This window comes from Poecile atricapillus, chromosome Z (assembly GCF_030490865.1).
Source record: "Poecile atricapillus isolate bPoeAtr1 chromosome Z, bPoeAtr1.hap1, whole genome shotgun sequence".
Classification (NCBI taxonomy): Eukaryota; Metazoa; Chordata; class Aves; order Passeriformes; family Paridae; genus Poecile; species Poecile atricapillus.
Genome location: NC_081289.1, coordinates 8,131,020 through 8,146,007, shown reverse-complemented (window position 1 = coordinate 8,146,007; position 14,988 = coordinate 8,131,020). Strand labels below are relative to the sequence as shown.

At 43.8% G+C, this 14,988-nt stretch overlaps 1 protein-coding gene across 1 annotated transcript in view; it reads right to left on the bottom strand.

Moving 5' to 3' along the window:
- LOC131573274 (semaphorin-3D-like) overlaps window positions 1–14,307 on the bottom strand; it is a 134,335-nt gene extending 120,028 nt beyond the window's left edge. Inside the window, exon 1 of the mRNA XM_058827068.1 lies at window positions 14,152–14,307. The gene's annotated coding sequence lies outside the window, so the exon portion shown is untranslated. The remainder of the gene's footprint in view (window positions 1–14,151) is intronic.
- Between the last annotated feature and the right edge of the window lie 681 nt (window positions 14,308–14,988).

Below are 14,988 nucleotides of genomic sequence, written 5' to 3'. Positions count from 1 at the left end.
TAAGTGGATCAACAGTTTGAAAATGCTCTCAATTTCTCTTGAAAAGCATCTCAGAATTGGTGCTACAGGTTGAATGCTTTGCTCTCTCAAGAAACATATCCTCAATGGCCATGGGCTTGTCCATTTCCACCTCCCAAACAGCCATCAACAATCCCATCAAACTGATTGCAAGGAACTATTAATTACCTCTAACCATGCAAGAGCAAATCTCTGCACCTTCACAACTCCAAGCTGAATGAAAATAGTCCTACCTCATTTCTGAGGTATACTTTTGGTCTCTAACATACTTGCTAATTTCTTTCATCAGTTTCAATTCATGCTTTTTATATACAGCAAACAGTCTAGTGAGGCTCTGAGTGCAGATGAATTTTAACACTGCAGGTGATAATACTACCTACTTTTGTTGTGTATTGCACTTGCATACCTCAAAAGCTGCATTTCTTAGTTGTTTTGCTTGATGTAATCCTACCTGGTGCAACATAAGCAGTTGGTGCTGTACCACAGGAGATGAAACTTCTCCAAGTGCCCAGGCTATTGCAGCTATTGCTGCAGCTGAAATTTGGTCTGATTGCTTCAATTCCAAATTTTTTCCTTGCTTTTTGCTGTTAAATCTTGGAAAGCCTCCAAAATAAAAAATGATAAAATCCTGAACACCACAAAAGATGTGTTCTTCCACATACTTGTAGATCATCTTTGGCTCGCTTCCTGATTTTAGCAATTACAGCGTTCCTCCAAGCTCCCTGCACACTGCCCATAGATACAAGGCTTTGTATGATCTGTCATTTAATTCAGAAAATTACAACAAGTTACTGCAGGAACCCTATGGTAGACAGTAGAGCAATTCAATACTAAAACACTGGTAGGTCTCTGTATGGTTTTCTTGATCAACGTTACACGCTGATCTATTTTTATGTATTATTTACACTGGGACAGTGCCTAGAGGCTCCAGCCAGGGCAGGACCCCATAGTGCTGCACATACTATCAAGTAGGATGCAAGGGCCTCTCCTCCTTGCCTGTAGTCTAAATCCATACTGAATGAGACCAGATGGAGAGAACAGTCAGAGGAAAAAGTGAGACAGTTGTTAGCAAGAGTGACAGGCAGAGCACAACAGCTACTTGGAAATATATAAGCAGTGCACAGTTCCTGTCACTGCTGTCTGTTTTCTCTCTGTCCACAGTACCATGGCTTTTTGCAACCTGCAGTGACCTATGGACAAACTCTCATACACGGACTCCTCATGTCCAAGGCTCTGGGCACTTGTAAACATCTTTCACTGCCTGCTGAATTAGGGCACAAAGTGGGTGATGTGAAATCACAGGTTTGGAGTGACTCACAGGGGGATTGTGATTCTGGGGTGTCAAGGGAGCCCAGAAGGCAGCTGATGTCAGTCCAATTCACATAATCTCTGTCTTTATTCCCTTACACATTGCCTGCAGCAGGAACAGCCAAGAGTCCTTCTGGTGTCAAGAAACACATCTTAATTTAAGCCCAGGCTGTCCAGGGAACAAGCAATGGGTGCACCTCTCACCTAACTCACTAAGTCTCACTTTGGTTGAACATGGGCTTTTAAGCTCATGGCCTTGTGACCCAAATGCATTTATGAAATTAGGGAGTACTTATTCCATCTCCTCATCAGAGTCACGACTGCTTTACACATGCATAAAATCCCCACTGTGTTTAGGTCCTCTGTGCAAACCCTAAATCTCCCTCTAAGTTTTTAGGACTGTTCAGCTCTGATTTCCAAAGCAATGGAGTTGGGTCTGCAAGGTTAAATAAAAACAATAAATGTAAATTCTTGCAAACACTTCTGAATTGAGCATATTTTAAACATTCCCAAGCTTAAGTCTAGTCCAGTATCATACTGGAAATCCACAGGCTGACACCAGGGCCCTGTCCCTGAAGTGACTGATTGCTCACACAGCCCTGTCTCTTCATCACCAGATGAGCCAGAGGACAAGGGCTGAAGAGCAAAGGGATTCTCCCATTCCCTGCAGAGCCAGGCAAGTAGGGAAGTGACAAGCAATTGTGAGGGAAGTCAGATTCCAGCTGTGTGAAGATGAGCTCTGGAGGGGCTGGAGGTGGGAGCTATCAAAACAAGAGAGACAAAGCCTGAAATCAGCCCTCTTCTTTCAAGAGTGCAAATCAAAAAGAGCAAACTACTCACAAAGTCACTGCAGGGTAATGAACATGATAGTCCAAGGGGGGAAAGGACTAACACCAAGTCACACCAACAACAGGATAAATTAAGCTCCTCTTTCTTTGAAGTGAGAATTTGTGCTACTGCATGGCTCAGCAGAGACCTCAGGTCATCCTGATCTTCCTCACGAATCTGTATTGCCTAGTCTTTTCTCAGATCCCCAGCATCCTACAACTGCTTTACACAAGCACCTCCAGTGGTGCCCATAGAAGCTCTCAAAATTTTTGTAACTCTTCTCTGAGTAACTTTAATTTTCCCACAATTTTTTTCCTTCAAATGTCCATAACTGCATTTCCTCTGAGGATCAGTCCTTTTAAAGGAGACAGCAACCACCTAGAGCTAAAGCAGCATTTCCAACTACTTAGGCTGTTGTATGAAAACAAGAGCCATCAGAAACAGATTGCCGAAGAGTTTAGCTCCCATTTAGTTATTAACATCTGGATTTTCAAGTGCAGTGCTAGATAACATGGGACATATAGGCTGTACAACATTTTTAGTAATACACAGCACAGAAGCACTTCTTGAGATGCTGCTAGTCTGTGTAAGGACTGCTTCAAGTAAACAGGAAAAATGGGAGCTCTATCATGTACTTAGATATTAATAAAAGACTTCCTGAATGTTTTACAAGATATAAAAAGAAGAGAACACAAATTCTTTGAGGTGGTTTCTGTAATTGTTTTAAAAGAACATTTCAGCAAACGCTTTCAATAAAGACATTTTTTTCCCCTTAAAATCAAGCTGAGTTGATTTTATTTGATACTTATATTCTTAACATTCCTCTTGCCTAATTTCAACCATCTAAAATTCAGGCACTGTCTTGGCTCCCTCCAGAGAGGGTGGAGGCAGGCACTGCTGAGATAATTCATCCCCTGGCTCAGATACTGCATTGCCCCAGGAGCACCTCATCCTGTACAGAAAACAGAGGAAGATTAGGTGACCATCTAACACTTCAGACAAGTGTAATAAATCCCATCTTAATTAGGTTTTACACTCACTGTACTTGCATTGTTGCAGTACCTGAACATTCATACTTCCCAAACAAGTAATCCTCACGCTCTTTCTGCGATAAATGGTAATTTTTACTCATTTACAGACACATACAGCTGAGGCAGGTAGAGGCCAAGTTCTAGACCTGCAAAGGTATTTAGCAAGTTAATTGTCTAAATTAGGTGTTTTTCAGTCAGCTGACAAATATTCAGTGATGTAGACAAAGCAGTGGCAGTTGGGTGCCCTGAGGAATTTGCTGGGATCTAAGCAGAATTGACTTGCCTTAAGGACATATGTCATGGAATTAACCCCAGGTCTCCTGAGCTGCTGTCCTAACCTTTGGAATGTCCTTAACATCAAGCAAATCCTCTGCTGTTTTTCGAATAAAACTTTTGAAGTATTTACAGTCATGTTGTCTTCTTTGTCAAACTCTAACAAGCTATGCACACTCAAAGCCTTTTATTCTACCTCATAAATCAAACCTGACTCCAAGCCTCCCTTCTCACTTTTACTGCTCTTCTCCAAGCTATCCTTAGATCTTAACTTAGCAGTAAGAGCACAGTGAGGCAAAAATCCCAGGATTTTTTAGATGTTACTGTGATATGACTAAACACAGGAACAGCAGCCCAGAGTTGGATCTTGCACTAAAATCAGTTAAAACACCACATTCACTTCAGAGTTCTCCTCTGGTATGCAGCTTCTGAGCGCTCTGCATCACAGCACAGGGCATTGACACCATGTCTCTTGCACTTAGAGAAGTAATTGACCAAGACCTTAAAATTTAAATACTTGGGGCATGTCAGCATGAGAGTCCAGACACAGTAAAATCTGAATTAGCAGCACACTAGCTGCTCTGCAATCACATCACACAGAAGTGTGTATTAGAAGGACACAACTTACTTAATTTGGAAGCAACTTGCTTAATGTGAACAACAGCCTTAGGGCAGACCCCCTGTGCCAGGCCATGCAGAGTCACTGTGAGGAAGATACCACTCTGCACACTGTTATTCCAGTTGAACAGTAGCTGACTCCCACATGTAGACAAACTTTATCAGTCCAGAGCAGGCCTCAGCACTGGGTGATACGTGCTTTTTAGAATAATCTTGGGGAGAACTGCTGAATGCTAAGCATGTACTCTGACTTGCCTGGAACTTGCACCTGGGTTGCAATATGGGTCAATTTATAAACCAGACCCTGTTCCTTTCATTTGAAAAGATTTTTTTTTTTTGGCAATTATCTCATTAAAGTGAAACAGAAAAGCCAGTTTCTGTAGAGTGTCAGCCCCATATTACTGAAGCAAATTACAAGATATAAACAGTATTTCTGGTACTAAACAAGTGCAGTTCTCCCCTTCTAGGATAGCTGCCTTGATTCCCAGTTAATCAAAACAATCCTCTATCAACCTTGAATTATCAAAGTCTAACCATGTTCTGTTTTCAGAAACCATGAGCATAGAGTATGGACTGCTTGTGGGAAACACACAGGTAAAGTACCATGCATCTTTCAAGAAAGATATTGAAATAATTATAAAATGTTTTTTGGACTTCTGATTATTAGAGGACTACTTGATATTAACCTGTATTAACTAGATCCCCAAAACCTTACACAGTTACCCTTATATTGAATCCAGTAATTTGTTTGTGGAATAGCTCTTATTGCCCAAATAAGATTCAGTGTCTGGGGATATCAAGAAAACAAGATTTTGCATGGAACTACCTCGTCCGTCTTCTGAAACAGAAGAAGTTAAATCTCCTGCACCAATATGAGAAAGTTCTGCCCAATCACCCAGCTTCAGAACAAGGAAACATGTTCTGTGTCAGGGTTTCCAACCTGTCTTGCAAAGCATCAGAGGAACAAATTACTTCAGAGTTTTACACACACCAGAGAATCCCACACAGAACTGTATCTCTGTAGGGGAATGAAGAGTAAGTGCTTAGGCAGCAAACACTGCCAAAAATTCAAATGCCTATTTTGGGACTTTCTCCCAGCCTAACAGAAAAGCAGGAGGTGGAAATGACTGCTACACAAGAAAAGACACTCATGGGACTGAGGTCACATCTTCAACTTGAGATGTCCAAAAAGAGCTCTGAGCAGTTGCTGCAGCCTCCACAGCATAGCTGGGTTCTCCTTCTGGGCAGTGGCACACACAGGCTAAGCCTGGGAAGATTTTCATAATATAGTATAAGGGCATCTTAGACCAGATCCCATCAGTGAGATTTAGTACAACAAGCTGGAAAAAGCCCCTGATCTTCTAGGAGAGAATACCAGAGACACCGACTGAGGATCCTGAATCCTGAGCACAAGGCCCACAGAGTCTTGGTGGCTCTTCAGAACAAACTGCTCATTGTCAATCACTAATTTCTCCATCCTCTCTCAGCACCTTTTCAACTTTTCTAATTGCTTGTGCTCACGTCTCTTCTCCCATGTGGCTCAAACCAGGATGAAGAGAGTCAGCACAATTTAAACAGGGTCATGCTTTCCAAGCATCAAACCAGTATTTTGCTGAGAAAAGAATGAAAACAAATTGTACACTGCCTACTGCAAGGCCTTGTGAGATTCCCCCAGGGCCAGCACAACAGGCCACTGTAATCTCTGCTGATGCTTGCACTGAAGATAACAATGCTGCTTGTTATCAAAGCCACTGTGTCCCAGTTATTCTGGCCTTACACACTACCTCTCTTATAAAGATGAGTGCAGCACTTTATAGATTGTCTAATACTTTATCTTGGACATGTCAAATTCCACTTTCCATTGTGTCATGTTGAATTCCTGGATGGAAAATAAAGCACAACAAATCCATACACATTCCAAAATGCTTTTCTCACATCACTTCAGTGGCATTTACCTTGTTTGTAGGGGAAGGAAGGAAAGCACAGAAAGGATGGAAAGTACTTTTTTTTTATTAACACCATTTACTAGAACAAATTTTATTACCCATAAATAATGGTAGTAAGCTAGGATAAAAATAGAAATAAAGCTTGTCTTCACTAAGAAAATGACTATCCATATTTCATCACTGACCAAACTGCAGAACAGCTGTGCCTGTGATATCAATGTTATCACAAAGGAATTTCTGCCATTGTCCTGAAAACCTGGCACAAGACACGAAATCTGTCTGAATTCTCTCCCTTTAACAGTTTAACACGCTACATGTCAGACTGCTAGAGTGGAGTCCCCCTGGGGAGGTGAGAGATTTTCATCATGTCAGGGGCATTTCTGGGAATTGAGAGGATACAGGAAACCTATGCCTGAAGCTTTGACACAAGCACGAGAGAGAGTTTAACTGTAGGAACAAGATGAAATTTCAGAGGGGAGTTTGGAAGCAGGCACAGATTGTCCTGTGACTTGAAACCACCTGGAGAACTGCTGCTGCTAAAAGTAAGGATGCTCAGCTCCTGTTAAGAAAGACCAAGCCTTTGTGCCACAGGATGTGCTGGCAGTAGCACAGACTCAGCACAGCGGGAAAAAAAAAGTATATACCACACCTTGGCTTTTAAACGGAAGATAACAATTGCATTCTGCTTATTTTCTTTTTTCTCTTGTTTTGAAAGCAAATGTTTGGGATTGAGACAAACTCCCTGCACTGTTTGCTGCACACACCTTCTGCTTTTCTGTCAGGTTGTGAAAAACCAGAGAAATTGGCACTGAAGCTTTCAGCAGTGTATTGTGCCTCAGTACTCATTCTTCATCCTTACACATCAACATACAACAGCAACAAATACAGGAAAAAAACAAACCTTCCATCATTCCATCACTTAGGGAGCCAAAGCACAGTAACTCATCCTTCACCAAGTAGGAAGGATTTGATTTTAAGTACCATTGAGGAGATAATCGTCTGTGTTATGAGTTTCATAATGGTGCTTGTGTTGCCATTTAGGAAAGTAATGAGCTGTAGCAAAGTCACAGGAAGCAAAGGACACAGGAGCTTCAGTCTCCTGAGGACAACATAGCAATTTATCTCTACTTAGAAGTGTAAAACTCTTTAGAGAAATAAAACAAACAAACAAACAAAAAACCCCCAAAAAACCACCAACAATAAAACCCTAAAAACCAAATCACAGACATGTAATCCATTTTTTATTTTTTTTTCAAGCTGAGGCAGCTTTATGAGATGAAATATATCTGCTTTTTGTAGATGTTACTGAAGGACTCTGAACACCAAATCGTAACTCCAAAACAAACCTGTATACTACAAACAGTATTACCCAGGACATTAATCTTAAAAAGACAGGCAGCACACAGGAGCACAGCTAAATGCACCTTTTTTTCTTTTTTTTTTTTCTGGAAAGACCCTAAAAGACCCTTGGGCCAGAACAATGTTAGTAGCTTCCTTTTAGTGCAGATTCTCTCACTTCTTCCTCAGTTAGGTGGGGGTGACATTTCAAGTCAGCTTTTCCTTAAAGCTTTGGGTTCAATTTGCAAAATAATAAATTGAGTCTTAAAATAAACACCTTGGATTTCATAAGGTCTGAGAAAAACCTCACTTCTGACAAGATTACAGATTGTATAAGGCATCAGATCAACTGACCACAATGATTCAGGCTGTAGTTATGTAAAGCATCCTTGCCTACTAAAATAGTTTTAGGAAAAAAATCAGATTAATAACAGAGATTTATGATACTAACTGACTCTTCAGTCAGCCAAGTTCAGCCTTAAAGACCAGGATAAAACTGTCTTTTGCTGTTTCCAGGCTTTACACGTCGCCACCCCTGCCCACAGCACCTGTGCCACAAGGTGCACACACAACAGAGCCATGGCTGCTCAGTGCCTGTGGTGCTCAGGAACAGGCACTGCTCTGCCCACCTCACCTGCAGAGCTGGGCACATCTCCAAGTGTGCCCAGCTCTCCCACAGACTGAAAGGAGAAGATCCTCCTCTCCCAGCACTTTTCATCCAGCAGCTCCATGGATAGCACGCTCCTTCAGGAACAGGTAGCATTGGTGTCGTTATGATTAATTCAGTGGTGTGGCTCAGTACCAAATAGGAAATATCAACACTGATACCAAAATCTGGGGCAGATCAGTAAAAGAAGTCTCATCCCTGGAAGATGGTACAGCAGCCATGCAAAGCCAGTCTCTTTCTGTTGGGCCTGACAACAGAGCACTCACTAAACTGTGGAACTGAGGTGGCTGAGAAAGCCACGCTCCAGAACACCATCAACACCAACAACCCCTTTTCCAGGTCACCTCAGCACCTGAGCCCCTGACAGATGTGCTAAAGACTTCTGCTACAGTTTTGTTTTTATTTTAAATATTGGCAGAAGTAAAAGACTTGACCCTACCCGTATCTGTCTGCTGTGAGAGCTCATCATTGAGGATCCCAAATGAATCCTGTGGCAGGGGCTTGGAACTTGATGATCCTCAAGTTCCCTTCCAACCCAAACCATTTTATGACTCTACAATGTCTGACAGACCCCTCCCAATACTACTACTGAAACACAGTTAATAAATTAATAAAAGCTTGTCTGAATGAGAAAAGGCCCACTCCTTGTAACTAATGACTATATGAACACAAGCGACAAATTTGTTCCTGTGTCTTCTCTGATTTCTTTTGAACAAAAATGGATCTTCAGAGATATATGACTGCTCTACTAGTAGAACATAATATAGTAGGAGCTTTGAAGATCTATTTATGTTCTTAATAAAGGTTTTCAGGTACCCACTTAAAAAAAGGAAGTAACACATGAAATTAAGTAAAGAATTTATTTAAAGGTAATTTATATGCAGGTGGAACCTTTTATTCACAAGGTAAGAGAATGGATATGAGAATGCTACATTCTCCAAAGCTACAGATTATGACAGTGCAGAGAACTTTACAGTTAGAGCTGGTTCTTACTGTAAATCTTGGAGAAAAGGAACTACACTTCCAACAGCCTATTACTACTTGTCATTGCCCTTTGTTTTATTTCCTGCTCTCAAAGTGGAGCTTTCTGGATATCCAAGGATGTTGTGAGCATTTTTCCTTTATTACACTGTTCTAAAGCCTTTTAGCATAAGCCTTCATAAAACCTAACACATATGCATTATACAATTACAGGGAATAAGTTCCATATGAAAAATTCATCATATTTCTTCTTACTATTTTTTAGCAGAGATTCTGACATTAAGCATGAGAGCAACAGACATTGTTTTAATTCTTCATTGTGGAAGGGGAAAAAAAATCAACTTTTTGCTTCTGGTTAAGAAAGAATTTTTTACATACTCCCTCTTTGCAGTCTCTCCCTTGCAAAACCAAAAAAGGATTTTAGACAGACAAAAAGTAACCACAATTATATGGAGTGTGTCATTGATAAATTCCAGGGGAATACAACAAGCTAGGTAGGCACATACCACTAGATCTAGCTATTCAAAATCCTAAAATTCTAGCCAAGATTAAGCTGGAGTATTTGATCACACCAGCCTTCAAGACTGCACTTAACTTTTAAAAGGTTCAATCCCAGTCTAGGCTTAAGACTTTAAGAAAGTAACTCTTTCAAGACAGCATTTTACACAGCAGCCTATCTTTAAACATGTGCTTAAGTCTCTTGAAGTCACTGAGTACAGACAGACTGAGAACAGGCCCAAGTCTTTCATTTTATGACAGCCTTAGTTTTGTATAATTTTAGTTAATCCTAGGCTTTCTGTTCCTAGTGCATTTAGGCATGAGTTATGCTGACACAAGATGAGATCAGACTTGGTGCTGCAGTGTCTTCAGGAATTTTGGAAGAGGATGTTCCAGGAAAATTGGTAACTTCTGCCCATCCCCTCAGAGAAAAAAAAAAAAAATAAGAAAGTAACAACAACCCAGCACGTCATTGGAGCATGTTTAGATGTTACAGAGGTTTTAGCCTCTCTTTTGCTGCATGACATCTGCTTCCTGCAAGTCTCCTGCTTCTCTGACCAACTAAATTGGAATTAGTTTAATTATGGTTATTTATTTTGCTTTTAAACTGACCACATTATAAGGAAATGCTCACACAACTCTTCTGTGTATAGCAGCACAGGAAGAAAAACATGCAAAGATGTACAAAAAAGGACAAGTGTTACTGAAAGCTGAGTAATACACACAGTGTGAAATTCATGCTGTGCAGAAAATCCTCACGAGTTACAGGTCTCCATGCACATATAAGCTCTAAAGCATGAATTTGTCTTTAGCCATATATGTTCTGAGCTGTTTAGGATTTATCCTGAAAATTAAGCTTGAAATAAATGTCTCTAATGTCCCGTGCTGGATCTGACCAGGGAAACTATTAAGGAAACTCTCAGGTACCAACAGAGCTCTGAACATTAATCACATTTTCCAGTTACGATGTGGGGAAGTGCAATGACTTAGTTAAGACCAGTATAATGTCCCAGGCTTAAACTACCACACCCATCAGACTGATAGTCAGTTGAGTCAATGATTCAACCCAGATGGGAATCCAGGTTCTTCTTGGCTTACTGTTATCTCTTCTGCCCATTAGGTTATGTGACTTCCATAAATTATTTTGCAGTTCCCGTTAAAAAAATATAAATCCACATGATGCTAAATGCTGCCTCCCAGCTGTAATGCAAAGTGGAATTTTGGATCACAGCACTGTTTCCTGACTCATCCTGGATCCCCTCCATGTGACGTTGGATCCATCTAAGCTGGGGAGAGCAGAATAGAATGGCTGTGCTTTTTTTTCTTTTTACTTTTTCTCTTTTTTTCTATCACCCACTGTCAGATAACACTTGCAGGTTCTCACAGCATGGCTCTAGAACATGGAAAAAACCCAACAATATCAGAGAGGGGCCTTTCTGAATACACAAGGATAGAAAGGAGAAGATAAAAGGGCTAAAGATTTATACAGGGATTATTTAAATAATGACTCACTGCCATTGCTGAGTTTATAAAATATATAAAACCCAGACAGAAATGTTGGGGCAGGGGGAAACTGTGTTGAGAAGTGTGACAGAGGTGCAGCACTATAAAAAAGCTAAAAATAGCATACCCATGGAGCAAAATTTCCTTCACACATAAATACAGCCACTAGGCTTCACGTCTCATGCACATGGCTTTACTGTGAGCTTCTCTGTTGCTTGTTTGCAGCTGGAGAAAATCCAGAAAGCAAGGAAAACAAACACACCGCATGTTCCCTGCGTGTATCTGATTTAATGGCATTTAGCACACACCTTTGGCTCTTTCCAGGGGTTAAAAAGACAAAGGGCCAAATACAGCTCCGGCAATCCCGCAGGCTGCCTTGCCAGGAGAGCGCGGTGGGAAAGCCTGCTTAACCAGCCCCAAAGGATTCCCTCACGGAGGAAACCTCAAAGCATACAGAGGTGGCTCAGTGGCCAATTCCAGCACCAGGGGTTTTAGCCAAAGAAATCCTGGCATGTGCTGGGAATTCAGCTGATTCCCAGCTGATGAATCAGCCTCTGGATCCACAGGTGACCGGCACGTCTACGTTGCAGTGACACACAATGAAGCGGCACCTGAGATTACAGATGCTGGATTTTCAACAGCAAAAAGAATGAGGGGAAAAACAAAACAGGGATTAAAAAAGAATCCAGAAAGACATCATTATTTTGGCCACCCTGAGCTAACAGCAGGCTCACAGGGTGACTCCAATGATTATGGCTTTCTGCCAGGTAAATTGTAAAGATCCTGACTGTGTGGGGACATTGGCTCCTCTGCTTGTTTTGTGACATGGAAGAGAGGCTGAGCACTTACATCCCTTCTGCTAGGATCAAAGCAAGGATAGGTGCTGTTGGGAGTGCTTCCTCCTTTCCCTTTGCTCTTTACATGGTTAGCTTCTTAATTATCATTACTTAATCTCTGAGTAATAAAGATGCAGTATCCTCAAACACTTTAAGGGGCTCTTTCCCAATGAACAACATCTATTTCCATTTAACACTCTAGCTTAATTAAAACTGCCCCCCCCCCCCCTCCAGCTTTGTTTCATTTAATTCAATTGCAAATCCCAGTAGAATGTCCAGGCTGCAGCACAATTTGCATAATGAACAGAGTGGTATCTGCAGTGAAAACATCACCTCTCAGAAAACAAAACAAAACAAAAAAAAACAACAAAACAAAACAAAACAAAACCATTGGGAAGCAGAAGGAAGACCAGAGCAATTACAGTGCTTTGGAAGGTTGGTTGTGGCACAACCTGCAGTTGGGAAAGAAGCAGGCAAAGGCCAGTACTTAGGAGTGGGGTCAGAAAGAGCTATCAGTCTTCTGGGGATCTGACCATAGCTACTCCCCAAGATAAAGCTGAGGGCAGGAATACAACTTGAAATGATATCTTTCCCGTATTAGTCACCTTACTCAGTACTAAGTACACTTCTCCCTTCTTGGGATTACTGTCCTGAAAGCACCTACCAGCTTTTGTATTTTCAGACACAGAAGAGACTGGTGAAGCTGCTATTTCCATCTCTGGTTAAAGCACTCAATGGGCAGAGCCCACACACTGACTGTAGGAGACTGGGTTTCACAACACTTCTGCCTGGTCTAGAGCACAACTCTCAGTGCTTCAGCACTGCACTTACTGGGAGCCTGTTCTGCTGCCCACACCCTGAGAATCCCTGCTGGATCGATCCAGTCGTAAGAGGGAAAGCAAATTTAGTTCCTGGATCTCAGGCTAGTCTGGATGTCCAAGCCAAAATAAAGTTCAACTAAAAGTGAAGCCAAGCTGCTCAGCCTGATCAAGGCGAAAATGGTTCAATTTATGAGACATCTCAGAGCAGGACTTGTCTTGGAAATTTTAAGAAAAAGAGGTGTGGCACCTGCTGAATTTGGATATCTCTGTTTGACAGCAGGTTTATAGTTATGGATTAAAATACTCCAATTCCTCTTTAGAAAACTATTTAGACATCCAACTTTCACAGAAGACTTTGGCTCTTGCACTTTGCAGGAGATGATGTGGTTTTTCTGGACCAAGACCATAATAACCTAAATAAACTAATTAAAAGGCAAAGATGAAAAATCACATCAATTATACTAATGAAGACTTGAAAAACAGTATAGAAGTGGCGTGCCAATTAGCATTAAACATCTCCAAATGGTAAACACGGAAATCAAGTCTCTTTTCTTGTCCCCCAGATTTGCAAGTAAAAGAGAGAAAGTGACATGCTACAATTCCTCAAGTTCTTGCCTGCACTTTCTGGCCTCTGTCAGAGATACAGACAGTGTGAACTGCTGCTTTCTCAGTTGCTGGTCCCATTTATTTCTATTATTTTTGGACAAGCTGCCCCAATTCAAGTCAAAGTGAAGCTCTGTTTGAGGAAACATAGGTGGCTGCTTTGTGCTCCTGCAGCACAGTCACCGATTACCTAACGCGCTCAGGAATGCTTCCCTTCTACAAGCAGCAACTTTCATTTTGCAATATTCGCTGCAAAACAAGGAGCTTTCCACCCTGGGAGTTCCTTCCCAGAGTGAAGCGTTAGTGGTCCCTGTGAGCAGGCGAATGATCTCCTTTCAGCGAGCAGCCCGGCCAGCCAGGTGCTCTGCGCTCCCAAGGGATGGACGCGCTCAGCAGCCGCGCTCACGGCGATGCTGGAGGACCGTGTAGAAAGGAAGGAATTCTGCCACCGCTTCAGCAAGGAACAGTTCTGCTGAGGAGCACGGGCTGATCGTGCCCTGCTGCCTTCCCAGAGCCCGGAGCCACCTCTGCGGAGCAGGAGCAGGGGTGCGGGGCTGAGGACACCAACTCCTCTCTCATATCACAGCCTCTACGCCCCGCTCCCCAAAACTAACTCCTTCTCTCCCTTCAGCCCCAAGCCGACCCCTGGCAGAGCCTAGCCCTTTCCTAAGCCAGCCCCATCTCCCCGCTGACAGCGAGGCAGGTGGCCCGAGTGCCGCCAGGTGCCGGCACCGCTCCGCTCCTGCCGGCGCCCGGGGCAGGGGGAGCGGAGGCTCCGGGTCAGGCAGAGGGGACCCCGCTCCCCTTCCCACCCCGCCCTCCACCCCTCATCCGCGGCGGAAAGTGCCCCGGCTGCCGCGGAGCCGCGGGGCCGGCCGGTACCTGCCGGGGCCGGAGAGCGGCCGGAGCGCAGCGGGGCCGGGCCCGGGCCCGGCTGTCGGAGGCGTTCCGAGAGCGGCGGCTCCTCCCCGGCGGCGGCAGAGGGTCTCGCTCCTTCTGCGCCGAGTGTCAGACTTTCCCTCGGCCGCCCTCCCTCCATCCCGCCACCCCTTTCCACTCCCTCGCACGCACATGCACACCCCTCCAGCAAATGGGCTGCCGCCGGAGAGTGCGCCTGTGTGTCCGGGTGTCTGTCAGCCGGCCAGCACACACCCCCTGCTCCGCCGCCGGGACAGCGACCGCGGCGGCCGTGTGCCCACCCGGGGACCCTGAGCCCGTGTGCCTTCCCTGGGCTACAGGCACTGCCGGCTCACACACCTGCGAGCTCGCACCGCAGCATCCCGACCTGTGTGGGGTCGCCGTGCGCGGCTGCTGCTCCTCACCCGCATGGCCAAAGCAGCCTCAGGTCCGCTCTCGCTGTTGCTCTGGGACGGAGCTGCAGGACGCTGGCTTGCAGGCTGACTGAGTAAAGAAAGCCAGCTCGCCACACTCACCGATAAGTGGCCCGGAGCTCAGGGCTGGTGCGCGTTTAAGAGTTCGCCTGTGTGCAGAACTGTGGCTGCCAGGGACGCAGCTGCCTTAGCATTTATTTGTTTTGCCCCCGGAATGCGCTACATTGGTGGTTCTCCGGCTTTTACATGCTGCAGACCGCTTCCTAAGAGAGACTTTCTCTCCTGGACCAGCCCACTCCCACACCAAACCATTCTCTCCAACATATTTCCGTCTGTGGCTGCCCGAGGAAGAGCCTTCCTGCCCACAGGCTGAGAGCCATTGCACACA